Here is a 27,876-nt window from a genome sequence, read left to right on the forward strand (position 1 = left end):
TGGCATTAAGTCTTGAACTAATGCATTTTCAGTCTGAGTCCCCGTATTCCTTACTCTTAGTGTCTGGTTCTCTGATCATTACAGCAAGGTCACTTGGGAAGCCTTAGTGGCCTGAGCATCAGCTTTGAAATATTAGATTCCCTAGCACCACAACAAACTGGACCAGCCCTTTCAGTCTTTAATGGAGCCTGATTCTGCTCTGATTTATCCTGGCACTTTATAAGGGCTTACTCCTGAACGCTGTAGCTCACGAAAGCTTATGCTCAAATAAATTTGTTAGTCTCTAAGGTGCCACAAGTCCTCCTTTTCTTTTTGCGAATACAGACTAACACGGCTGCTACTCTGAATACTGAAACTAATGTGAGTTTTGTCATTGGCATCAGTGGTTAGGATTGTGCTGTAAATCCATATTAACTCCACCGGAATCAGTGGGGTCACCCCAGATTTACACTGTAAGAATCTGGTCCATTGGTCTTTTTGGAGGAGATCTTAGAAACTGAGGCTCTGTCTTCTCTGAATGACATTAAAGACTCTGGTGCTTTTCATATGCTTTTGCCCCAGTGTCTTGGGCTGAAATGTCCTCTCTCCTTCACAGTTGTACCATGGTATCAACCGGTATGTCTACCGGATGGGACCTACAACTTCAGTGGTTATATGGTTCAAGTGCTTTGGGATGAAAGGTACTATATAAAGATCTATATGTTAAAAATAATAATCATGATGCTGCAAATGTCTGTGGCTTGCATCACTTTGTCCTGCTTCCAGAAGGGAACTATGCCACCTAGAACTTGCAGTGTCCTGGAAACGTAGTAGGAAGTTATATTAATAAATTCCACATACTGCTTTAATATTGTTGGGCCATGAAACAATTTTCAGTCTAACCAGTTTGCATTATGTTAAACAAACACAGAGGCTCCTAGTCCGAAGCGAGAGCAGCGTGTATTAATCACATTGTTTATAATGTGCTTATTTGCTGTTTTGGAGGTGAAGCGTGTTTGACATTCCCAGTGCTCACTTAGCAGTGAACTTTGCTTTATGCTGGACACATCTCTCTTTTTCTGCAAACCGCAGTTACGTTTTCCAGAGAAATGTTTACTGCTTGGGGGTCGCTGACATAATTTTAAACATCTGCCTGAGCTCAGGAAAGGGAACGATTTTAATTGTTTTCCTCGTGGCCTTTTAAAGCTCTGGTTACTCTTTTTACATTCTGAGCCATGTCACACTTTTACTTACTTCAAGCATCTTGAAATGCACAAAAAAGCAGTTATTTCAGACTCAGTGAACGTAAACAGTGCAGCCCTCACATGCTGTCACTTTGCTTTTACAACAGACATTGGAAATTGATTTGAGTGCTCATGAAAAGCTGACTGCCCTCGAAATGGAAATCTTGTAGAAGTACAGTCAAGGCAGTGACAGAACAAACTTTGCACACAGCATCTCAACCACCCACCAAAATGCCTCATACCTGGGAGGTGAGTGGGGCTTTCTCTTTTGGAGGAGATTTCCCACTGTTTCACCAGCAACGGAACTACTGGTCAGTGGCTGGAGACCGAGTATAGTCGGAGCACTGGCAAACACTTGTCATCTATGCATGCTCTGAGCATATGCACATGGAACTTGAGGATCCAGGTTTCACGCTTGGCTCTGCAGGAGTGTAGTTCATTTGGTAGCTGTTGAAGGCTGATTTTGTTTTCTTTTGTGACCCTAGGAATTGCCAACTACAACAGTGTTCTGAAAATTTTGATTAGCTTGAATAAACTAAAGGGCTTGTCTTTGAAATGCTTGCAAAGGGTCTAACTTGGCTTCATGTCCCTCTGTTTGCTAAAAGGAACTAGCTTACACCACGAAACCTGAAAGTGAGATAGATTTTGATGTTGTCTCATGAAAGAGGCTGTGGGATGGGGTAGATGCACCCTACACTAGGCAGGAAGGGGTTAATGAGAGCCTGTGGCTCAATTAGCCCTGCCCTTCTCCAAATTACAAGCTTGAAGGGAGGGGTTAAAAAGGGAAAAACCCAGCTCACTCGGGGGCTGGCTGGGAGGAGAGAAGGTCTTCTTATGCCAGGTATATCCCAGGACTGCCTGAAGGAATGCCTCACTGGAGCTGGAGGTTGTCTAGATCCTGGAGCCTCCCTAGGGACAGACAAGCCTGGCATGAGGCTCCTAAATACACTTTGTTCCCTGGGACTACGTGGGCTTTCCTTTTGGAATCTGTGGAGGAGTGTGCCCAGGAAGGGGCTGGTAAAAGGCCTAGCGACAGGCTGTGGTAGGAAGCAGTGGTGCAGCACTTAACTGCTTATTACAGGGTTGCTGGGCTGGAACCCAGAGCAGAGGGAGGACCTGGGTTTCCCTACAGGTCCCCTGACAAAGGTTTAGGCTGTGGAAATAAAGTCTGGAAAGGACTTAAGTCTGTAGTTTAGCTGAAGGCCCCACGTGAAGCTGCTGGGTAATAGACATACAAGACATACATATGGCCACCCTGGAATGGGGCGGCCATAGATGCCTGGCCAGAGGAGTCAGCCATGAGGAGAAGCAGATCACCACTGAACTGGAGCGGCTGTTCGTGGGTGGTGCCAAAGGAGAAGCACCAGGCTATGCCACACCCAACCACGAGAGCGTGCACCAGTGGTGAGTCTGCTCTTCAACAGGCTGATTTCAATGGCAGGGATAGTGATTTGTTTAAAAAAATTGCAGCTATTTGAAAACTAGACCTGATTCTGTATCTGTAACGCCATCAAGCAGATGAGGCAAGAGACGGGAATATTTTCATTGTCAACCTTTGAAACAACCTGGGCAGCTCTTCAAAAGTGAAAAGGAACTCCTGCTCTTGCATTCCTTACCGAAATGCCCCTTTAGCCCCCTTGGGGAATGTATACAGGTTCTGAGCTCTAGGTCCACCTCTTCTAGAGAAGAGCCTGAATAAATCTCTCTGTGGGTAGGTCTACACTGCAATAAAAAACCCACAGCAATGAGTCTCAGAGCCCAGGTCAACTGACTCATGTGTGGGCTACAGGGCTAAAAATCGCAGTGTCAATGCTCGGGCTGGAGCCCAGCCTCTGAAACACCATCATGGGGTAGGGTCTCCAATCCAGGGCTCTAGCTTGAGCGTGAACCTGAACTGCTACACTGCAATTTTATAGCCCTGTGACCCAAGTCTCCTGACCCAAGCTAGCCATGGCCTTGCCATGGATCTTTTATCACAGATTAGATGTACCCTGTTTCACAATCCTTATTTAATGAGAGCCTCTACCACGCACAAAGGGAAGGAGCAAAATCGCTACGCTCATTTTTCAAATGGTCTGATTGAGTAACATAGGGTCAATTTTTCAAAAGAGCTCAGGAGGGCCGAGCTTTCAAGTACTGAGAAACCACAATTCAAGCCAGACTTTCAAAAGAGCCTAGCTCCCATTTAGGCCCCTAAATAGGGGCTAGATTTGCAAAAGGGCTCAGAAGTGCATGTTGGGTGCTGGCCCGAGTTGTGGGTGCTGCTGACCTCTGTTTAAATTCTGGCCATAAAATCTAGAAAGTCACATAGGAAGGTCACATACCTGGCTTAAGATCACATAGGAAGCTGGCAGCAGAGCTGTGAATATACCCCCATCTTGTCCATAAGGCTTATAGTTTGTCATCATAAAAAAAAAAAAAAAGGAAAAGATGCATTTTAATCATAGCAAACATTCACGGGTTCAAAAATTTAATGTCTTTTAAAGAATGAGAAGCCATTGGACATAATGTATCATTACTGTAATCTTGTTTGTCCTCGGAAATCATGAGAAGTCAAATGAATACTCTTTTACAGCAAAAATTGTTTACAACCATTTCAAGCCTATACTCTACTTTGCCGGGTATATAGAGAGCCCAGTTAACAAAAAAAACCCCATGGAGGCATGTTGATTAGGGTGCTGGGTTGGGCGAGGAAGGCTGTGGCTTTGTATGACTACAAGATTCTAAAAAAGATTGCCTGTTTCTATGGAGATCAGGAGCTGTCATAATTAACTACAACAAATTCTGGAAGGGATATTAAACCTTGTGCTTCAGAGCTTTAGCCGATCTCTGATGATTAGAAGCCAGGCTGACACCTAAGTAGGGGCCAGATCCCTGCATAGGACTATTATGGTGCTCTGACGCTTTTTTCTAAAGTGTCTAGTGCTGGCCACTGTCAGAGACAAGACACAGGGCTGGACAGACCTCGGGTCTGATGCAGTCTGGCAAGTCCTGTGTTCCTATGAAAAAAGCAGTAGAAGCCATGATTTCTGTCCCAGTGCTGACAAACTCAGAGTTACAGTGGCTATGCTGTGATGACTTTTCAGAAGTGCTCAGTTTTGGGCCAGTTCTGCTCCCAGTGAAATCAGCTGGAATTTTACCTGACTCCAATGGGAGCCAGAGATAGGCCAAGCACTCGGTCCTTTCGAAAATCCTACCCCATGAGAATCATCTGCTTCTGTTGATTATGTGGGCAGTGTAAGATTTTTTGGCATACTCAGTTATTTATTTCCTTGTTTTTTATGTGCTGGTGTTTTGTAAATGATGGGATTACTAAATGCATTGTTGTCCTAGGTAACCTTAGCTGGTTCTTGAAATGGAGATTTTGGTTTTTGGAGTTACGATCTAAGTACAGTTTTCTCCTGACATATTAGCAGAACACAGGAGCAACCTCTAATTTTCCTGTTTGTCATGTCCACATTTATAACTATTTGTACTTTTACGGGTGCTCTGAATGTCTCTAACATATTTTCACTGTTTCTATTTTTTCTGACTGTTAAATGCAGTTTATGAAACCTGGAAAAAATATCCAGCTATGCTGGCTGATTGCAACTAATAATTCCCTTTCTTGGTTGGAGCTGGGGAGGTGATGGAAAGATTGACAGTTCACACCTGTTTTTGTCATAAAAGATGCCTTTAACTTCAGACAGGCTCAGTAATACTTCTGCTGAAATCTTCAGTTGTTACAAATTCCCTTTCGCTTTGCTACGTGGAATCATTTATTTTATGGTGTAGACTACTTTGTATAGTCAGGACATCATCAAATCCAATATTTTACTTGGCAGTGGCTCTCGGTCACAAGCTCAGCCGCTCAGAATTTCTCATCGCTAGCAATCAGCAAAACCCAGGCAGGCTCTTACCATCTGCTAATGGACTTATGTGGAGAAGAGGAGGATTAACAAAGAGGTGATCTCAGCCACTCATGCTTTGCATGATGTGTGCATGGTAATGTAACAATCATAATTTCAAGAGCTGCATGCTGATAATCAGAAATCCTAATCAGTGGTTACAGCTATAGATTGCTAGCTCAGGGTTCTATAGAAGCTTGATCCTGAAGGCCATTAGCGACTTGAAATGAAAACCTATTCCTTATCTAAATTATTTTCCATCCAATGGGTGTGAATGAACACACACACATGTTTGTTATTTCAGGGGTTTAGGGGGAGGGAATGCTTGTGGGTGTTGGGCTGTGCACATTAGTTTGATACTATGAGGTTCCTCATTCCTTTATTAGGAAGTACTATAGTGTTGGTCTAGACACTACGGCCTAGATTCTCCAGCTAGCCAGAGGAGTGCTCATCAGGTCTGGAGAGGTGGATCCAGGAGGACCCTGACTAATGGGGCAGTTGCCCTGTGTAAAATAGAGCAACCTGAAGGCTACACTGATCTATGCTGGGTGCCAGTGATACCCAGGAACCATTCTGGCAGCTGAGCACTAGCTGGATGCAGGGATATCTTGCCCAGGCCTTCGTTTCATTGGCCATGCCCTCTGGTCACATGATGATGTAGGAGTTGCCATCATGACTCAGAGCATCCTGGGAATTCCCCTATCCTGGAGCATCCTGTTGTGGCTGGCCCCACTCACTTTAGGGAAGCTTTTCCTCCAGGAGCTGTGCAAAGCAGCCACAGAGCACTGGCAAATAGAGTGGGTCTTACAGAAGCTATACGGCAGTGTCTAGTCAATTACTGTAGCAAACCTTTTCTCAGGGATCTGAAGGCTGGGCTGCTGACATTGAAGGGCTTAATATAAAGAAGGCCCACAGAGAGTTGGATGGACTTTGCAAAGAGTAGGGTGACCAGATGTCCCAATTTCATAGGGACTGTCCCGATTTGTGGGTCTTTTTCTTATATAGGCTCTTATTACCCCCCACCCTCTGTCCCGATTTTTCACATTTGTTGTCTGGTCACCCTAGCAAAGAGCAATGTGGAATCTGTCACATTTTTGCCTTCCCAACTGTTTTGGTACCTGGTGACCCACTGTTCCATCCAAGAACTACTCCTCAAAGCCCTGCATTATGGTGACCCAGCTTCAGCCAGAAGTAGCCTAACTGTGGCTCCCCTCCTCCCAGAGAATTTCTCCAAGTTGATGTCACTCTATCACATTCACACTTGGTCTCTATTTTTTTTTTTTTTTGAAAGGGCAATAAGAATTGATGGAGAGATTGAACATAGGGGGATGATATATACGGAATGGGATGACTCATGAATTTATTAATGGGCTATGGAACCTTTGGCTACTAGGTCATTGGTTCCAATAAAGCCAAGATCAGTACTGAACATCATCTTTTGATGGACAGTCAACGGCCTAGGTGGAATGGGTTCGTTGTTTTAATAAGACTCCTAGTCAGCAGGTATCTACAGAAGGGAGAACCTCACTAATTTGGCCCCATTGCTGGCTGTCTGGGCAAAAAAGCCAGTGACCGAAGATGGTCCCTTGAATCTAAATTCCCCTATTGCCTCAACTGGTTGTCCCATCAGAGATCAAGCACAATGGGCCTGATTCTCTACTGCTTTGTACCTTGTGTCGTCATTTAGACCTGTCCAACATGCTACCAAATCAGAATGGAGGCCTTGCACTCATTTGGGACAGGTGTGAATGACAACACAAATACCAGGTAGTAGGGAATCCAGCTGATTGGTGAGGCAGCATGAGGAGGCTTGCATTGCCATGGTTCTTCTATGAAGCTACACTGTGAACTTTGCAGGGGCATAAGTGTGGTACCTTTCAGAAGCACTTGGTTCCCTTAAACCCATGAAAACCCACATCCTTTCAGTAAAATGCTGCATTGTCGTGTTCTCCCAACAGCTCTCCTATTTATCAGGAACTCAGCCAATCAACCCGTCTCTGGACTATCAACTTCCTTTCACCATCTCTGCCTTTTTCAGCCGTTTTTAAAGGGCACCATCCACTGCTGCTTTTGCTGCACCGGGTTGATAATCGTGCTAACAGAACGAACACAACATCAGGGTGATTATGCTGGAAGAAGCTGTGTCCAGCATTTTTCCATGGTGCCTTTAGTACCCTGCCCAGTAGGGAGTCTTGCAAATTAAAAACACTGCACAGATGGGCTACCTCTGGGAAGTTGAGTGGGGTTAGCCTGCAGACCTAAGTTTTAAGAGGCTTGTGGCTTAGAGACTAAACCAACCAGATCAGCCCTAATTACCTTGGAATGATTCATTGCTGATCACCGTTTTTTCTGGGGAAAAGCAAAGACCTATAACGGAGTTGCTGTAGCAGGAAGACTGGACTGTGTCTTATCTCTAGAGAGTACTATGGGGTATTTTGGCAGAACGCAATGGAAAAAACATGGACTATGACTGTCTTTGCAGCTCTTGGCCATGTAGATAACTTAGTTTGTTTCCAGCCCTGCCAGACCCCTTTGCCTTAATTAGCACAAACAGCCCAGAGAAAAGAAAAGAAATGTCTCCCTCTGGCTTCTCCCTGTTCCATAGTCCACACAGATCTGAGCATCCAGCAGATTCTGGCATTCGTGAACTAGAAGGAGATGGTGCAAATTACAACTCCTGTCATCTCTGGCTTGGCGTTTCAGAGCTCTGGAGTCAGCTTTGAATTATCCCTGCAGGATTGACTTTTTGTTTTATATGTTAAGTGGCTTGGCTCACAACTGTCTGATTTTTCCAAATGGCATAAATCTATAGATGTTTGCCTTTGGCTCAGAAAGTTCCCCAATTGGAAGTCAAGACAAATGAGTTTCCCAGAGCCAAGGTCAGCATCTGGAGTCAAATAATGAGATAAAGGCCCGCCCCCGCCCTCCCAGAACCCCCCCAATCAAACAAAAAACCACTTTAGTTATTTTTCACATGCCTTGAAATTGCTGTTATCCATCCCGTGCCCCCAACCACATTCCAGCCCGGTCCTGTGAACCTAGGCACAGGAAGAGCTGGCACCATTCTCCACTAAGTCTGCCATTGCCACTGAAGATGAAAACCTCCTGTAGAGCTATACATGTAACACCCTGGAAGGATTCCCCTACCTTCCCTTCCAGCTTCCTGAGCTAGGCTTTGGACCAACCTAAGCTGTTAGCCCTTGGATAAACCAGTGTCCTGAGAGCAGGCTGGGAGTCCTCCGTCAGTGCTGTCCAGACCTCCAGTCAGGATGGATGTAGTTGTAAAGAACTAGCAAGCATTATCCTCTATTCCCAGCAACCAGGGGTGCACCTAGTGATGGGGCATGCTGGGTGAGGGGTTAGGATGAAAGGGGGCTTGACCAGAACACTTTGGGCTCTGCCTATTATTCTGGGCCATGGCCAGCAACCTGGGCTGTTCCAAGGGATAAAATAAAAAGGGTAGGGAGGTGGGATGGGGTGAACACAGCTTTTCCACATCTGCTATAGTCCGAGTTAGAACTGCCCCTCCCAGCTGGTGCGGTGAGAGCTCCTTCTCCTGTTCAATCTGTTTAACCATCAGGTTGATCTCATTTACATTGGGTGCCATGTTGATCCCTCAGAGCAGCTCAGAGCTGCAACCCTTCCTCTTGTGAGGTGAAGCATGGAGTTGAGCCCCCTGTACCTCATTCTGTGTGTGGAGGTTCCTTGGGTTGGGTGTGGGGAGAGGGAAAGTTCCCCTGTTTCTGGCTGGGTAGCTGACTAGTTGCCGATTAGCATGGAAAACAAACCTGCCTCCCTCCCAGAATAGGATCCTCCTGGGGCCTGCCAGCTTATCACACCAATAGAACTCAAAACCCAGTAGGAAACACTTGACTGACATTCTGCTGCCAAAAATATTAAAGGTTAAAATAATTCCTGGCAGGACAGCTCTCCCCGGCTGCTCCCAGGTGGAGGATACAGTGACTCCAGCTCTGCCTTTGTTTCCTGTGCCTCTTTTAAATTAGTGAGTGAATTTAGCGCACAAGAAAGTGAGGGCCAAATAGCCCTGGCTAGAGCCAGACATGATGTGGCGGGTGGTGTGCAAACTTCCTTCTCAATGCACCTCTGTCAGCACGCTCTAGTCTGATTAGAATTCATTATAACAATTTATCTGTATTATCATAGCACCTAGAAGCCCCAGTCATGGCCCAGGACCCCATTGTGTTAGGCGCTGTACAAACACAGAACCATAAGATGGTCCCTGCCCTGAAGAGTTTCCAATCTAAATAATAGTTTTGACTTGAAACATTTCCTAGTAGTCCTAGTCTTGGGCCTTTCTTGAATTGAAATTGCCAGATGTTTGGGGCTATAGTGGGATAGAGCTGAGCTCAAATTTGGGTGAAACAGATGGTTCGTCTGTGACATTCTAGGTGGGGGAGTAATTCACACAAAGGCCAGGGAGTTGCAGATTGAGGTAAACAGGGTGAGGTAAAATATCCAGCAAATAATATACTGCAAACCACAGAAAAGTAGAGAAGGGAGCAGGGAGAATTGCCTTTCGATTGTAGCCACATTTTTGAGTTTTGGGCTGACGCACCTTTTCTTTTTCACTTTGTGTAAGTCAATATTGAAGCTGTCTTTTGTAATCTTTAATTTGATTAATGTATTTCTCCCTCCAACTGCCTGGGTGCTGAGTTACATTTCATGGATAAACAAGGGGCCCCATTCTGCTCTCATCTAGTCTGTTTAAAAATCAGTCAGAGAAGTTACCACCATGTAAAATCAGCGTGTGTGTGAGCGAGAGAAAGTGATTAGGATGCTAGTTTGGGAGACCCCTGCTCTACCACAGACTCTGTGACTTTGGGCAAGTTACGTAGTTTCACTCAGCCTCAGTAAAATACGAATAATAGTTTCCACCTCACAGGGTTCTGGGGAGTGCTCAGATAACGGTAACTGGGGGCCATATAAGTACCTTAGCAAGACCGAGTAACAGGCCCAATTTTTTGGACACTGCCATGTCTTCAGCTGGTGTACATAGGTGTAGTTCCATTGAAATCCATGGATTGATACTGCTCTTTGACACCAGCTGGAGACCTGGCCCCACAGTGTTTATTTTGCATTTTGATGTTTATATGCTCAGTTATGTAGCATATTAATATAGTGCTAGATACATAGCTTAAGCCTCTTGGGTCTTCTCACCAAGAAGTCTTGCGCATCATGTTTCAATTTAACACATAATAAAACTTTTCCTCTTCAAAGCACTGTAAGCACTGGCTGATAAATCCTCAAAGTAACTCCCTGAGAAGCAGGCAAGACTGATTATCCACATTCTACTTAACCTCTTTCATTGGGTTCCCAGTAAGGCCAAACTTCTCAAGAGCAGTCTCTAATTCTGTGTGCCTCTGTTTTTGAGTCTCATTTTTCTGGCGGGCTGAGCACCTGCCACTTGAGTTGAAGTCAGTAAGATCTGGCACCTTTGAATATCAGGCCCCAAATATGTTGAGCTGGGCGCCCAAAACCCGAGGCCACCAGAATCACAGGCCACAGCTGAATATTTTGACCTGACTATTCGTATCTGTTGAGGAGAGGCCCAAGAATGGGAGAACAAGGTCTGGATTAAGACAGATGGATTGGCAGAACAGTAAGGGGCAAGCTGGTAGATCAGTGGTCAGGTGGGTCAACCACGGTCCAGCTTAGTTTCAGTCAGCAATGTCAATTGTCCATGCCCAAGAGTACCCAGCTCTCCTCAGGTCAATTTTAAAACACACTAACTGAGGAATGTTAACTAAAAATTGCACCAGATAACCTGAGCAGCCTCCTTTGGATCCAATGTCAAACTTCCAAACATCAGATTGTTTTCCTTAATGCCATAGTGCCCTACTGAAAACTAGCCTGAGAGGCAGGGAGCCTGGTATCCTTGGCACCTTGTACGGTCACTTATGCCAATGCCACTGAGTGCAAGATGCTTCCCTTCTGATCAGGAGGCCTTTCACTCTCTCTTCGTGCTGGTATAAATGTTGACAGAAGGTACAGGGCAATGGAGGATCAGGCCCAGGAAGTTTACAGCATCTTGAATAGCTTGAATCATCAACTAGGGTTGCCAATTTTGGTTGGACATACTCCTGGAGGTTTCATCACATGATATAATCTTTAATTAAAGATTAATCTTTAATTCCCGGAGACTCCAGGACAATTCTGGAGGGTTGGCAACCCTGTCATCAACACATACTTTGAACCCATGGATCATCCCCTACCTGCATATCCCTGGAGAATTTGTTTGTTTTGTGCAGCTAATGTAATAGAGTCATGCACTAATGACGCTGGTAAATACTTCGCCAAAGAGAAGCTCTATTGTTCTTTTTCTTAAAGGCTTATGACAAACAGATTTGCTTAAGAGGGTGGGATATATACATCTTTTCTAAATATTAAGTTAGGAGCTCACAAGGTTTGCTTACTTCAGTCTGCCTAAGGTGTGCTTATTTACAGACAACGTGACTCCACAAGGAGCAGGTTATTGGAGCCAATGTGTTTCAGATCTCAAACACAGAGAGTATTTTGCAAACTGTGGAGAGCACTACCTTACTTTTACCCTCTCAAGAAATCCTACAAAACTCAGATTTAATCTCTTGGCAAAATTTGGCTACCTTTTGATTTCTTTTCAGGGTTTACACACATTTTGTACTATAAATAGTAAAAAGAGAGAGAGCTATAAATTCACAATCGTCCATAGCTTCAATAAATCTGAAATTCACCCCATCCAGAGGTCTATCCAAGACTTAGTTCCCACTTAAACTGTCCTTTGGAGACCTAAGTGGTGCATAACGCTTATGTTGGCTTTCAGCGCAGGGATACATTTTACTCAAGGTGCATTGAGTTGTGCACGGGACTCACAACTGGAATAGCATGCAGCACAGCATGTGAACCAACAAAGTAGTGATGGAGCCTGGGGCTATTGTAACAGAAGTCACTTCAGGTCAGGATTCATTGACAAAGTAGGAGCCTAGTTCTCGGCAGAGGGTATTATGGATTAGGAATGAGACTCATTGGCAGAGGTCTGCTGGGCCCAAGAATAGACTCGCAGGTGACAAGTGATGTGAATTGGCAAAGCTATAGGTCAGGAGTGTAAAGTTGGAATAGCAGGGATGCTTTGGGTCATGGTTGAGGAGCATTGGCACCACCAGGATCTCAAGTTTGCACTCTGCCTTGTTCTAGTCGGTGCTATCTGCCCAATACATTCATAGAGGCACCAAGTTCATGCAAGTCAAATTAGCATGAAAGAATAATTCTCTACAAATAGTCTAGCATGCACTCAGTATTGGATCTGAAATAACTGTTGCTCTTTTAACTGAGTTCAGGTATTCTCCATCATGTAAAGGACTGTGACTGTGTGCATTCATCTCTCGTGAGCACCTCCTGTCGGGTGTGTGTGAACCTGCACTCTCTATTTCTCTGCTCGCAGTGTCCACTGTTGGCAGTTACCCTCGTCAGGTGGTTCTTCAGTGGCTCAGCCCTCTGGCCAAGTCACACAGAGTCTCATCACATGAAGGAACCGCCTCTGGGGTAACAAAAGTCCAACAGGACCTATCACTGTGCCCTTGTTGGCATCTTTAGCCCTGTCTTTGGCCTCAGTTCTCATGCCCTTCTGGGCTAGCTTGAAGTCTATGTCTGTCCAGGTATAGAGGACCGCCCCCAGTGCTTTCTCCCTGGAGACTAAGTCCCGCCCTTAATTTGGGCTTCTAAACAAGCCTTATTCCCTTCTCAGAGCTTAGGCCACCCTGCTACTCCTCTGAGTCCCAACTCAGGGACCCTACAAAAAGCAGTGAATACTGCTGCAGCTTCTCCTGCTATTCCCTGTGCCACTTCCCACATAGCCCCTTCCTCTTCACCCCGACCTCAGGGCTGAATTTCTTCCTCATGGAATGCCAATGTCACCAGAACCCATCTTTTGGTTCTCCCTTGGGCTCCAGCAAGGAGCATCTTCCTTGTTCCTCTGGTTCCTGCCAGCAACTGACTAGCTCAGGCCCTGCAGCTCTTCTTATCTGAGCCTGCTGAACTCTGATTGGCTGCTTCCCTGCAGCCTTTATAGGCAGGTCTGGAGGACCTACCTTAACTGCTTTTCGGGGCAGAGTGTGGTAGAACCATGAGGCCTCTAGCAGGTGCCTCAAAGAGCCTGGTACACCCCACCACAAGGACATAGCAAAGTTGGAGGGCCTTCTGAATCATACTACATGCCTCTTATCTGTCCATTAAAGGATGGATCCTAAGCTTAGATGCATAGTGCCCAGCACTGCTTATCTCAAAACACCTGACGTCCACTAACAGGACTCTAGGACTCGGCCCCTGCTAACGTGCCATGTCAGATTCTTTCAGGGCACCTGTGGTTAGATTCTACCTCTAAAAGCCGTTACACTCACTTCCTGTTGTTTTTGTCTGTAGTGTCCTCTCTCGGTTTTTTGTCCAACATAAGATCCTGAATATTACCTAGTCTCTAGAGTCACAATGCAACCTGAGAACCATAATCAGAAATACTAGCAAGAAGGTAGAAAGAATTATACTTTTTTTCAGGAAATCTGTCTTCTCTGCCATGGTAAATACTCAAAGACACTTGTTTCATGCAAAAGAGGCCAAAGCAGCACATATGTGGTCCATAGGCTGAAAGGATATGCGAAGTCAGTCCTTCCTAGAAATTGAGCTGGCAGAGGGGTTCACTTTTTGGGTGAAATCCTGGCCCCTCTGAAGTCAATGGCAAAATTTCCATTGACTTCAATAGGGCCAAGATGGACCCTGAATCAATATCTCTACCATGGATCATCACCCTCTACTTTCCACAGGGCACAAATACTCTTTTCCAGGCTTTAGGGCCAGTCCAATGGTGGGGTTGTTTATGGTAGTCCAACTGAAGTCAATTGCAAAAGTCCCATTGACTTCAGAGGGTTCAAAATTTGGCCCTAACAAAATTTGGCCCTATGTCTTTTGGGCAAGATCAAGCCTAGAATAAATCTAAAGTCTGATTAATCATTTTCTTTGGGCAGTATTTTCTACCCTTGCAGGAGGATGTATTTGACAATCTAATAGACTCTTCTGCCTCTGACTACTATGATACTATCCATTGTTGTATGTAGTGTTATTGTAGCCATTTTGGCCTCAGGATATTAGGAAGACAAGGAGGGTGAGGTAATATCTTTTATTGGACCAACTTGTGTTGGTGAGAGAAACAAGCTTTCAAAGTACACAGAGGTACATATCCCAGACTTGAGGAAGAGCTCTGTATAAACTTGAAATCTTGTCTATGTCACCAACAGAAGAGATTACTTAACTCACCTTGTCTCTCTACTATGATATCCATCTAAGCCTGGCAGCAAAGCTCAGAAAGGTGCTCTAAACTGTCATGCCAGGAGTGGCACTGCTATGTAAAAATAGCTGTATGCAGAAATGTTATTTTATTGCAGCGGTTGCTATAGTTTCTCTTCTGGCAGGGATTCCCTTCCAATAAGCTCTGGTTTTTGAGGGGGTGTTAGAAGTCAGCTGTTTCAATTCACATCAGGCTGAACCTTGGCATGAAGACATGCATATGTAAAACTCATCCCCCTTAGTGTTCTCAGATCATTCTTGATGCACACGCTGCTGTTGCACAAGAGTTATGGGCTCAGATACAAAGTTCATCTTAAATCGCAATTTGAGTTTCCAGTACAATGGGACATTATTACAATGCAGAGGCAGCGAAAGGAAAAGCCAAGCACAGTAACGATTCAGCCACCCAGGTACAATAAAATGAGCTCCAGTATGAATGCAAAGCTTGTATCTCATATTGTTCCTTATTTTTTTCATACTATGCTTTATTCTTTCCAAGGACTGGACAGAAAATGAGAAACATCTTGTGGGCTCATCTACCACAGTGCAACTTACATTTGCTCTGAGCAGCAAGTGCTGAATGAACTGGAATGCAAAGTTAGCAATTTAACAGGCTCTTACCCTGTGACACTCCTCCTTGACGTACAGTTTGGATGGCTGGTGTTATAACACTGCACAGAGGTTGCACAACAAATTGAAAAGCAGCTTGACATGGGAAATTCACCCTTGTACAGCGAGCCAGCCCCAAGTGTTATGCCTCACTTTCATCCCACTTAAGCCACCAGGGTTGCAGTTGTGCATAGGCCTTGTGTCTGCACAGGGGTGAATATCCCCTGTGGGGCTTACACATCAGTAGAGCTGGCTGAGAAACTGAAAAAGAAAATTCCCCAAAATGTCGGCACTTCTTGAAGTTATTTTCATGCTCCAGATTTTGAAAATGAATATTTTGTTATTTGTTTGAATGTTTTCACAAAAACTCCTATAGACATTTAATTTTTTTTGGCTTTTTGGGGTTTTCCTTCCCCCCCCTTTTTTTTTCCTTTTTCCATTCTACCACTGAAAAGGGGTGTGTGTGAAAACGAGAGGACAAACCCATTAGTTGTAGAGTTTTTTTTTTTTTTTAAGGAAACCCCCCGGGTTTGACGGTCTTAGATTGGTATAAAAGATAATTGTCCTTTTTGGGGAAAAGAGAAGCAAGTTGAAATGGGTGGGAGCTATCATCGTTGTTAAAGTCTAATCCTGTTTCATCCCAAGTGGTGGTTGGGATTTGGCTGGAGCCGGTGAAGGTGGCAATGCCCTGTCTGATCAGGACATATCTCAGGATCATGGTGACAAAGGCTCTGGGCCCTAGGAGATGAGTGAAGTTTGCTCCAGTAGCCAATTTTTCTCCCAAAGTTTCTTTCTTTAAGGACCCCAAAAGGCAGAATAGCCCATCCCATTATTAGTTTGTCCACCAATTTTGACACACCAATTTTGATTAATTGATTCTGGTCCTCTGCTCCTTTTTGTTTATTGGGCATGATTTTAATACAGTCCTTGAGTTACATCAATAGGCCTTTTTGTTTGGACTAATTTAGTCCTTTTGTCTCACTTGTGCACCTTTTCCTATTAACGTATTATAGGTTAATGTGACATCTTATGAACTTACATTTACTCTTTACAGTTGAGCTCACAATTAGGGTAAACTTGGAGGCCTAATTATTACAACTCCTTTCCTACATGCAGCCTGCAGTGTTCCTGAAGCTCCTTCTGTCCTCAGTATAAAAACAGCCTGTGCAGGCTTTCTGGCATCCCTGTGGAAAGTTGTCAGTGACATATGAGATGAAAAATCCCCTCTCAGGGGACATGGAATCTGTAGACAGTTCTTTGAAATCCCCAGCTAAGATAGTCTCAGAGCAGCTCATCATGCCAAAGCCTCAGATAAGGGAAAGGACAGGGATCTATTTAAAAAATAAGTGTTTTTCCCTCCCTCAGTCCTGCCTTTCTTGTACCCTCTCTGTTCCTCCCCCATAGGAGCCTTTGTTGGGGTGCACCCGGCCAGGAACTTTTCAACTTTCCCTGTACATGCATTCCCATTCAGACCGTCACAGTGCCAAGTACTGGCCCTTTTAAATAACACTGTTTTAGGCTGGACAAGAGGGGAGCTGAGACATCGTCTTTCATGCTGTTTTATTATCTCAGCCTCACACCCATTTGCCTCTCGTCCATTTGCTTCCTCCTGTCTGATACCTAGATTGTGAACTCTCTGGAGTGGGGGCCCTCTTTGTTACTTGACCATACCTAGCTCAGTGGGGTTCTGATCTTTGACTGGAGCTCCTAGGGGCGACTGTTACAGACGTAGCATAGAATACCAGGGTTGGAAGAGACCTCAGGAGGTCATCTAGTCCAACCCCCTGCTCAAAGCAATACCAATCCGCAATTTTTGCCCCAGATCCCAAATGGCCCCCTCAAGGATTGAGCTCACAACCCTGGGTTTAGCAGGCCAATGCTCAAACCACTGTGCTATCCCTCCCCCAAAGGTGAGTGGCAGAGGCTTCGGGAGCTGAGAATTTGCCTCGGACCTCAGGGACACAGCGTGAGGCACCATCCCAGGCATCTCTATTCAAGCAGCAGAACAGGGTTTACTTGGGGTGGGGAGTGTATTGAGAGCATCTCAGGGGTCTGTAGAGATGTATTGCCCTGGTTAGCAAGTATGGCCTTGCTGTGAGTAGGATTTGAACCTGTGCAGGGAAACCCTATTGGATTTCTAGTCCAACACCTTAACCACTTGGCCATCACAGCTGTGAGCCCCATCAAAATTTGTGCTATATTTTTCAAGTAATTTTGCTGCCTTAAACAAGGGCCAGAGTGAAATGATGTTCTGTCCTTATATTAAAAAAAGAGTTACCAATCAGAATCCAAACTGCAGTCAAGCACCATTTTCCAGAACAGCAAAGCAGTTAGTTCTTTACGTTACATTGTAAATACACTTCTACTGGAGACTCAGTTACAGCAGTCATTCCTGACGCAGGTAAAGCATGGCTTAATTTTGTCATGTAGACAGGACCTTAACCATGTCCCTGAACCACAATAGAGCCTTTGATTCTCCAAGGCTTTAGGATGGGTCAGGGACATAGTCAAGATCCCATGTACACTGCAAAGATGGTGCCACATTTGGCCCGTGTCTGGGGACAACCATGTTGTAAAGGGGTCACAAACATGCTTTTATTTGTAGTTTTAAGCGGGGCTTGAGTGTATTAATGCTTGGCTCCCTGCGACAACTACACACCGGTTGTCTCGTACCCAGCTGCATTTCTACCCAAACCATGTATTCCTGTTCGAGCTTGTCAGCTGATACCAGTCACTGGCCAACTCATGCCATGATTCAGTTGTACAGAAGGAGACAACTCAAGAACCCTGAGGCTCTGTTCCTGCCCACTTGCTGTTCCCGTAGAAGGTTTGATGCCCCTAATGAAGCACCAAAGCCAAGCTGGGTCCACACTTGTACTGCTGCTATTTCAGGACATCATCCGGGGGGAGCCATCACAGTCTGAGCCTGAGAATAACCATGCGGCTTATGCCTCCAGTGTTTGAGTCGTTCGGAAAGGATGAGTGGACAAGATAGTTATTGTGAGAAATCTGGAATTGCTCGGGGCGATAATAACCTGCTGCTTGCTCCTTCAGGATCCAAGGTAGTGAGTGGGGAGAATAGGTGGCTCTCTTCCTCCTAGGCCATTGTTTGTTTATGAAAAATGAATTACCAGCTCCGATTCCTGCCACTGACTCCACTCCTTCTGGGTTTCTCTGCTTTGCGGTCACATTTTGCAGACATCTGGATTCAATAACCCAGTTGATACAGCCCATAAAATTAGAAGAAACTGAACACTCCAGAAGGCAGAGGTCAGTGAGTGATTCATCCCCATGTAATGTGTTGGGGCTGAAGTGCTCTGTGATTAGCTAACAGACTGCGTGGGGTTCTGGAGGGTGTTGTGGTGCTGAGGAGGCGCTAGCCCGGCCCATGTCTCTGAGCTCAGTGAGGAGAAATGGGAAAGGAGGGGGAGGCCATCATCTCTTTAAGAGTTTCCCTGACCTCGGAGAGTAGCAATAGGGACCAGCATAGTTATAATTATAACTCTCGGCACTTCTATAGTATTCTTTATCCAAAGATCTCTATATAAGCTTGCTGGAGGAATGAAGGTCCAGTGGTTAAGGTGCTAGCCTGGGACACAGGAAACCTGGGTTTGCTTCCTCTGCCATAGTCTACTTGTGTGACCTTGGGCAAAACACTTAGGGTGGGATCCACAAAGGGACTTAGCTGTTGCAACATTGAGTGTCCTAGCGCCTAGAAGATCACAGGGACAACCGCACAATCCACAAAGCTGAGTTAGGCCCCTAAGTGCCGTATACAATGGGCAGGGGGGAGAGAGGCGCTTAAGAATGTGATCCACCCAAGCCAGCATGCGAGGCGGGGAGTCACCTCAGCTAGCCAATGGGATATGCTAATGACAGATGTGTGTGCTAACCCCGGCCCCTATCTCAGAGACAGGCACCAAAGTCCAGGCTGCAGAGAGGCAGCCATCTGTACTTAGCGATCCATGAATGGGAACCTGGAGCAAGGCAGCTTAGGCACCTAAGCCACTTCTGGAGGGAATGAGTTTGGCACCAACCACATTCCACACATAAGAGCAGCAGGAGGAAGTGGTGGTGCTGCTGCCATCTACCTTGTAACTTTTAGCCTAGTGGTTAGAGCCTTTGCCTGGGATGTGGGAGACTCAGGTTCAGTTCCCCCGCCCGTTTCTGCCAGAGTGGGAGAAAGGATTTGAACAGGGTTCTCTCACCTCTCAGGAGAGAGCGCTCACCACAGACTATGGGATAGTCTGATGTGGGGGTCCCTCAACCTCTCCTATGAAGCTGTCCCACTGTGGATAAATAATGGAAGAGTGATTGGAGCAGGGGGACTGGACCCTGGATCTCCCATGTTGGTGCCCTAACCGCTGGACTGCGGAGTCATTCTCACTTGCTCTCTGGCATGGCAAGTGAGTTTAGGTGCCTATAGGGTTTGTTGGCAGTTTTGTGGATCATAGTGCCTAAGACTCCTTGTGGATCTGGGCCTTAGTTTCTCTGTGCCTCAGTTGCCCACCTCCAAAATGGGGATAATAGCACTGCTCAGATAATGTTAATGGTGGCCTGCCACAGGGTAGCTGGTCTCTGTGGATTGACTGAACTCAGTGCCCCTGGACTGGAGCAGGTGAGCCCAGTTCAGCTAATTCAAGAGGGCTGGGCAACATCTGGGCCTATAAAGGGCTGCTGGAAGGAGGAAAGACTGAGACAGGCTGAGTCCTGGGGAGAAAGCCACAGTGGAGTACAGCTAACTCCTGTGGTGGGTCCCTGGAACAAGGGGCTCTGTGGCTGCTGCTCCAGGAGGGGAACAGAGCTGATGGAAGCTGCCAGGGGCTGTAGGGGTTGCCAACTTTCTAATCGCACAAAACCAAATACCCTAGTCCCACCTCTTCCCTGAGGCCCCGCCCCCCCATTCACTACATTCCCCCTCCCTCAGTGGCTCACTCTCCCCCACCGTCACTCACCATGACTGGGCTGGGGCAGGAGGTTGGGGTGCGGGAGGGGCTGAGGGCTCCAGATAGGGGTGCGGGCTCTGGGGTGGGGCTGGGGATGAGGGGTTTGGGGTACAGGACGTGGCTCCAGGCTGGGGGGTGGGGCTGAGGGATTCGGAGTGCAAGAATGATTTGGAGTAATTTAGTTGGGGTTGGTTTTCCTTTGAGCAGGGGGTTGGGCTAAATGACCTCCTGAGGTCTCTTCCAACCCTAATCTTCTATGATTCTATAAGAGGGCTGTGGGTTGAGGCAGGGGGTTGGGGTCTGGGAGGGCGTATGGGTTCTGGGCTGGGGGTATGGGGTCTGGGCTGGGGCTAGGGATGAGGGGTTTGGAGCGCAGGAGGGGGCTTCAGGTTGGGGGTGTGGCGCCAAGGGATTTGAACTGTGGGAGGGGGCTGCGGGTTGAGCCAGGGAGTTGGGGTGCAGGAGGCAGTACAGGCTCTGGGCTGGGGGTGTGGGCTCTGGGGTGGGGCCAGGGATGAGGGGTTCAAGGTGTGGGAGGGTGCTGTAGGCTGGGGCAAAGGGTTGGGGTGCAGGACGGGGTATGGGCTCTGGGCTGGGGGTGCAGGCTGTGGGCTGGGGCGGGGGATGAGGGGTTTGGAATGCAGCAGGGGGCTCCGAGTTTGGGGGGGGGCTCGGGGTTGCAGCACGGGCTTACCTTGGGTGGCTCCTGGTCTGTGAAACTCGGGGGGGTGTGTGTGTGTGTGTAAACCTGAACAAGCAGAAATTAAACAAAATTCACCCAAGCCTTTGTTCTTGGAAGCTACCAAGCTTCGCATGGCTTTAACTGATGAAGTCAAACCCAGCCGCAATACTGCTAATGACAAGTGTTCAAAAAGCATCAGTCGCCCTTCCCCTCCCCCCAATCCTGGATATTTGGCTTAAAAAATCATGAGATTTAAAACATGGTTCTTTTTAATTACCTTCTGTTTATTGAGCCTTTAGGGTTTATTGAGACTCTCTTGGGTCCCATTTTTAAGCTTTTTCTCTGCAACCAAGAGGGCTGATGGGAGTTGTAGTCTCCCGTGTTGCAGATCTGTCACAATTTTGCAACTGTCTGCAGTATGTTTGGGGGAACATATTGTATGAAGTTTACATATCACTGTGGGCTTGTATGTATTATTGTGTTTTACCGATGTGGGAGGGTAACCACAGCTCTGTCAGGAGTTAAAACAGTGGGGAGTGATTATGTCAATCACTCGCATTGTAAACACCTCCGGAGAAGTACCATTCTCTGGGGAAGTTTGCATATTCTGGTTCAAACTGGATTTCCAGTGACTATGGAGACCAAGAAAGGGCTTTTGGCATTAGAAGGCTGCATTTAAACTGACTCAGGACCTTTTTTCGGATCCAGCAAATGGACAGGAGCCGCTGTCCAAGGGCCCCAACCCTTGCAGAAGTGCTGGAAAGTCTTTCACCTGGTAGGGCCCCATCAAACTGATGGGTGACTTCTAGTAAGTTTTAGCATGCATATAGGAATGTCTATTGATTTTTTTTTTTAACATGTTTTCTCTATAAAGCTTTCACCTTAGGAATAAATGTGCTTGCTTAAAAAAAGCTGGCTGGTAGCTTGTAGCTGCTGGCCTAGGCTGTTGGTAGCCCTCTGAGAGAAAGCAAAGAGCAGGTGCTGGGAATATCACAGTGTAAGGCAGTGTACAGCCTCTGTGGATGAGGGGAAAGCAGTGGACGTGTTGTTCCTTGACTTTAGCAAAGCTTTTGACACAGTCTCCCACAGTATTCTTGCCAGCAAGTTAAAGAAGTATGGGCTGGATGAATGGACTATAAGGTGGATAGAAAGCTGGCTAGATTGTCGGGCTCAACAGGTAGTGATCAATGGCTCCATGTCAAGTTGGCAGCCGGTATCAAGTGGAGTGCCCCAAGGGTCGGTCCTCGGGCTGGTTTTGTTCAGTATCTTCATAAATGATCTGGAGGATGGTGTGGATTGCACCCTCAGCAAATTTGCAGATGACATTAAACTGGGAGGAGAGGCAGATACAGAGGGCCCTAGACAAATTAGACGATTGGGCCAAAAGAAATCCGATGAGGTTCAACAAGGACAAGTGCAGAGTCCTTGCACCCATGCACCGTTACAGACTAGGGACCGAATGGCTAGGCAGCAGTTCTGCAGAAAAGGACCTAGGGGTTACAGTGGACGAGAAGCTGGATACGAGTGTGCCGTTGTTGCCAAGAAGGCCAATGGCATTTTGGGATGTATAAGTAGGGGCATTGCCAGCAGATCGAGAGACGTGATCGTTCCCTTCTATTCAACATTGGTGAGGCCTCATCTGGAGTACTGTGTCCAGTTTTGGGCTCCACACTACAAGAAGGATGTGGAAAAATTGGAAAGAGTCCAGCGGAGGGCAACAAAAATGATTAGGGGACTGGAACACATGACTTATGAGGAGAGGCTGAGGGAACTGGGATTGTTTAGTCTGCGGAAGAGAAGAATGAGGGGGGATTTGATAGCGGCTTTCAACTACCTGAAAGGGGGTTCCAAAGAGGATGGATGTAGACTGTTCTCAGTGGTAGCAGATGACAGAACGAGGAGTAATGGTCTCAAGTTGCAGTGGGGGAGGTTTAGGTTGGCTATTAGGAAAAACTTTTTCACTAGGAGGGTGGTGAAACACTGGAATGCGTTACCTAGGGAGGTGGTGGAATCTCCTTCCTTAGAAGTTTTTAAGGTCAGGCTTGACAAAGCCCTGGCTGGGATGATTTAGTTGGGGATTGGTCCTGCTTTGAGCAGGGGGTTGGACTAGATGACCTCCTGAAGTCCCTTCCAACCCTGATATTCTATGATTCTATGAAAGCCCCCAGTTAAGAGTAAGAGAGATGTGCATCTCCACCGCAGCCTTAAGTAGGTGTCCTCAAGGGCCCATGGAGGGGGAGTATGGTGCAGTTACTCTGAAACTGTGACAACAAAAGGAGGGCAAACTAAATTGATGCACATGGCCCACTGTGAAGGACCAGGGCAGGACCCCCCGTTCCAGCATAGCCAAAGGTGAACTCAAACACAGCACTGTGATCATGGCAAATCCCAAAGGGACACAGCCTCCTTGCAGATTGAGTGCCACCCAGATAAATCTCTAGGTCTGGAAGATGTTATAAGTGCAAACAAATATAAAAGGAGAGCTGGCTGAGAGTTGAGAGCAATGGGAATATGATTGTTTGTACATGTATAACTCTTTGAGGCCCCAGTTGAGATCGGGTTTCACCCTGAGAGATGTTATCCGTTCACATTGGAGGAGACTGCTTCTGTCCCAAAGAGTGTATAGCCTAAATGGACAGTGGGGAGGAGGAAGGAAGTATTATTCCCATTTTGTAGATGGGAACTGACGCACGCAGAGAGACAGGGCACGTCTACACAGCACTTAGGAGGTGCGATTGCAGCGTGGGTAGACGTACTAACTAACTCGCTAACAATAGCTGCATATAGCAGCACAGGCTAGCCACTCGGTGGCCGTCCTGCTTAGGGCCCTCAGTGACTTGTCTTGGCTACACGGCTATTTTAAAGTGAGTGAACTTGAGCAAGCCTATCTGTGCTGTACCGAGTGCAGTGTCGTCAGACCCTCAGTGGCTTGCCCCAGGTCACACAGAAAGTCAGTGTCTGAGCCAGGAATTGAACCCAGCCCTCCTGAGTCCCAGTGCAGTCAGTGCCTTAACCCCAGAGCAAAGGCTACTCCACCCACTTATTTGTTGGGCATGTCTGGAGGGCAGTACCAGTTACGATGCCCTGGAATGCCTTAGTTTTCTGCACCAAATGCCTGCCCTGGTCACTGATGCTAATTAAATCGGCTATGTACAGGACAGTCCAGCCCACCTACCCAGCTGTATGGGCTTTACCGCAACACAGTCACCTGACCAGAAATTCATTACGAAGCCCCTGGGAGCTGAGCTGATGCAGGAGCATAGGCATCTAATGCAACAGACTAGAAATAATGACCCTTTGAACTGGGTCTTTCTGCCTGAATGAATTTGGCCTCTCGGTGGACGAGTCCTTGCCCCATCCTTTCATCTTTCATCGCATTATCAAATGGAAATAATTGACCTGGGCCAGAGATCGCTGGGGTGAGTGAAAGGGGACTGACCAAGGTGCTTTAAGTCAGTGGCTCTCAACCTTTCCAGACTACTGTATCCCTTTCAGGAATCTGATTTGTCTTGCGTATCCCCAAGTTTCACCTCACTTAAAAATTATACAGAATCAGACATAAAAATATAAAAAGTGTCTCAGCACGCTATTTCTGACAAATTGCTTAAGTTCTCATTTTTACCATATAATTATAAAATAAATCAACTAAAATATAAATTTTGTACTTACATTTCAGTGTATAGTATATTGAACAGTATAAACAAGTCATTGTCTGTATGAAATTTTAGTTTGTACTGACTTCACTAGTGCTTTTTATGTAGCCTGTTGTAAAACTAGGCAAATATCTAGATGATTTGATGTACCCCCTGGAAGACCGCTGTGTACCCCCAGGGATACATGTACCCCTGGTTGAGAACCACTGCTCCAAGTTGCTTCCTGCTCATTGTGTTCAACATGGCTCTCTACTCTGTGCCTGGCAAACCCCTCCCTCTTCACAGTGCCTCCAGCACAGTGAATCTACAGCCACTGATGCCGCCACCTGACTAGTGCAATGAAAAGGGGTGTTTAGCTTCTGTGTGGCTGGCCTGCAATGAAGGCACTCATGTTGCAAACATGCAGCTGCCTTGCCTTTGCTTTCAGTGCCCTGCCTGGCTTCCTGTTACATTTAGAATAGCAGGTATTGGGTAGGAAAGGGAGGCCATCAAAGCTGGGTCTGATGAAATGTACGGCTGCTGTTAAAGCAGTTAGCAAGGGAAAACAGGCTTAAAAGTATGACACTGCAGCTTAGGCATGGGTTTCCCCTTGCAGTTTGTCACTGAGTCATTCCTCTGGGTCATTGTCATGAGAAGGTTACTGGAAAGGAGTGAGATTTGAAAGGTGTTCTGGTCCACTTGATTCCTGGAAGGAGTCCTGGATCCTTCTGCCAAGAATGTCAACGCCCCATCCCACACCTGCAAGTTTCTCCATGGTCACTGGCAGAACCATACAGCCCCTGATGAATGCAGCTTTTGGGGTGGGTGATGGGGAGAGAGAGAGCCTGGACTCTGAGCTAGCAAGGCCCCAGCCCTCTGAGGTGTCTGAAGGCAAACACCAGACAATTGGGGTGCATACGTTTAAAAGCAAAGGGTTGGCTGGGCAGCCTCGAAGCTCTGTGCCCTGACCAAATAGGAGAGCCATGCTTGGAATCTCAGACCTTGCTTTGAGTTCTCTGAGCTGCTACGGGTTGGGAATTCTGCAGCAGTGGCAATTTCTGTTCCTCTTGCTCAGTGATGATGCCTCTTACCTGCTGGGAAAGGGGAATCAATGCAACCCTTCCAGCGGAGGGACAGTCCTGGTGACAGTGATTGTTAGAGGTGGGCAAAAAATATCCGGTGAATAGTAAGCTTGCCAGAAATGCATTTCTCAGGACACCAAAACTGTTTGTGAATTCGGGTTGAAGTCAGTGAATAGTTTCAGCCAAAAATTTTTTTTGTTTCGGAAATGTCAAAATGTTTCATTTGACCCAAATGAAATGTTTTCACTTTTTCATTTTGATGAGAAAATATGAAAAGTAAAATCAATTTTTTTGGTTCAGCCACCAAACTGAAAAATCAACAATTCGTTCAGCTCTAATGATGATATTTTAAATCTTTACTTCATAAAGCCTCTTCCATGTTTATTTCCCCACCAAGCATGCTACATGCAATATTAAACAACTGAATTCTTTGCTGATGCAGTAATGTTTTTCTGTTGCCCCGTGTCTGAGATAAGGATCCCTACAGCCAGGCCAAGACTTCCTGGGTGAGTTGTTTTATGGATAATAGTATGTGGTTCCCTAGTGAATGTAGCTATTTATAGCTCTTACAACAAGGAGTGAGGGAACGCTGCTGTTAGAAACAGGCATCTAGTCATGCTCACCAAGCCCTAATAAATCAGAAACCTTTCCTCCCCTCAAATCTCTAGCCTAGGTGAAGTTGTTAATCTCATGGCCTGTGACACACTCTTTCACACCCACCCGGCCAAATCCCTTGCTTTGCTGCCAGGCAGTTTGCTGACAGCTTGCAGTGTTTACACTGGAACACCTGAGAGCTGTAAACAGCACTGGCTCCAGTTCTCCCACAGGAATCTAGCCTCATTGGCTGTGTCCACACTGAGCTCATTGTGAAAATCTTCCCCCACCATTGCACCAGTGCAGCTAGGCCGGGGCTGCATGTGTCATCTAGATAGCAGGCTGGTGGGTGTACTATGCTAGCACTCCCTGTGTTGCTGGAATTAGTGAGATGGCCCTTGTGCTACAACAATGGTGGGAGACTTTCACGAAACACGAAGTGTAGACAGGGCCCTAGAGAGTTGGAACCAATGGAAAGAGAGTCTTTTGCAGCGAGTGTTGCAAAGAGGACCCTCCCAATTGTAATTTGATGGAAGGTGTTGGGGGGATGGTTCTATAATCTGAAAATCTGATCATGATTTTTAGCGCTGGTGCATGCTGTTGGGCTGAGCACTCTTGAACCAGTAATCTTCTACATGCAGAACACTGCTAGTGCAGACAGGTGCTGCCTTGGCAAGGAACCCCTCAGTCTGGGCCTGGAGGTGCCCCATTGTGCTGGGGGCTGTACAAATAAGAGTGAGAGGCAGGCCTTGCCCCATTGTTTTTATGATCTAAATACACAAGATGGACAAAGAGTGAGAGCGGAAACAGAAGATCACACAGTAGGTGAGTGGGGATGGAATGGAACCCAGCTCTGAGTCCCAGTTCTCTGCGAAATCCACTGACTTGTGCTGCCTCTGAGCAGCTTGGTTTCCTAATTCAGCCCTCGGCCGGCTAAGAAGGGTTGTCTACTCCTGGTGATGGTTTTTGTGATGTGGGACCCTCCTCCCCTGGGAACAGCGCTCAGGCCTGGTTATCTAGCTGCCAGCAGATGGGAACAGCTTTTGGTTATTACTGACCAGGGCTGGATTGAAACTGGTGCCTGCCATTTGTTTGTGAGGATGAAATGTTGGCTTTCCATAAAGCTGATAAAAACAACGTGCCTGGAATGTTTCCCCTACTGCATCACCACCCTGTAACACCATTCAAATCCTGAGGACATACCAGTGGGTCCTGTTCAGTGCATATATAGAGGGATGTTAGTCTCTCTGTAGTTTGCTTCTCTTTGTAAAATGGATTTTGATCCCCTCCAACGTTGCCAAAAGCAAACTGACAAGTGTGATCAAAGCCAAGGCTAGATATTTTCTGGAAGGTTTGGTGTGAACTGGACTGGGCATTTAGGAGGCCTGTGAGGCCCAGTCATTGAGCTGGGTTTCATTTCTGCGATACCTTTTGTTTGGCTCATCAAGTCTCCCAAGTAACTTCACTTTGCAACTCCAAACTCTTAATATGTTAGATTTGATGAGTTCTTGTGCTTGTAACTAGTTTAGAGAGGCTTGTTTTGTTATTAATACCATTATACATATTCAAAGTCTGCATCGGGGCCATGAATGACCTGTGAAGCATGCACGTGGGCAATGAGTGCATGCATCTGCCATGCAAACTTAAATATGGCTGCATACAGAGGCGTTTTAGGAGCTCCACAGGGAGAAGAAACAGCCTGGGGAGCTCCTAAGAAGTACATGGTTCTGATATAGTGGTTGGGGGGGTCTCTACTAAAATACTTCCTACTCTTATTCTCCTCTCCTGGCCTATAGCAATGAGCACTAGAAACCAGGAAGGTCTGGAGTTCTGTTTGCTCCTTTTTCACTGCCCTGCAAATGGTATTTAGTTAGGCCTCTTAATACCTCTT

The 27,876-nt window shown here is 46.4% G+C and overlaps 1 protein-coding gene and 1 non-coding gene across 3 annotated transcripts in view; one reads left to right on the forward strand and one right to left on the reverse strand.

Annotated features, from left to right (window-relative positions):
- Positions 1–27,876, forward strand: part of TRIM16 (tripartite motif containing 16) — a 104,061-nt gene that overhangs the window by 22,801 nt on the left and 53,384 nt on the right. The gene's annotated exons all lie outside the window — the stretch shown is intronic.
- Positions 17,140–17,221, reverse strand: TRNAS-AGA. Its single transcript has one exon. It is a non-coding gene; the product is annotated as a tRNA-Ser (tRNA).

This window comes from Chelonia mydas, chromosome 14, assembly GCF_015237465.2.
Source record: "Chelonia mydas isolate rCheMyd1 chromosome 14, rCheMyd1.pri.v2, whole genome shotgun sequence".
In the NCBI taxonomy this organism is placed as follows: Eukaryota; Metazoa; Chordata; order Testudines; family Cheloniidae; genus Chelonia; species Chelonia mydas.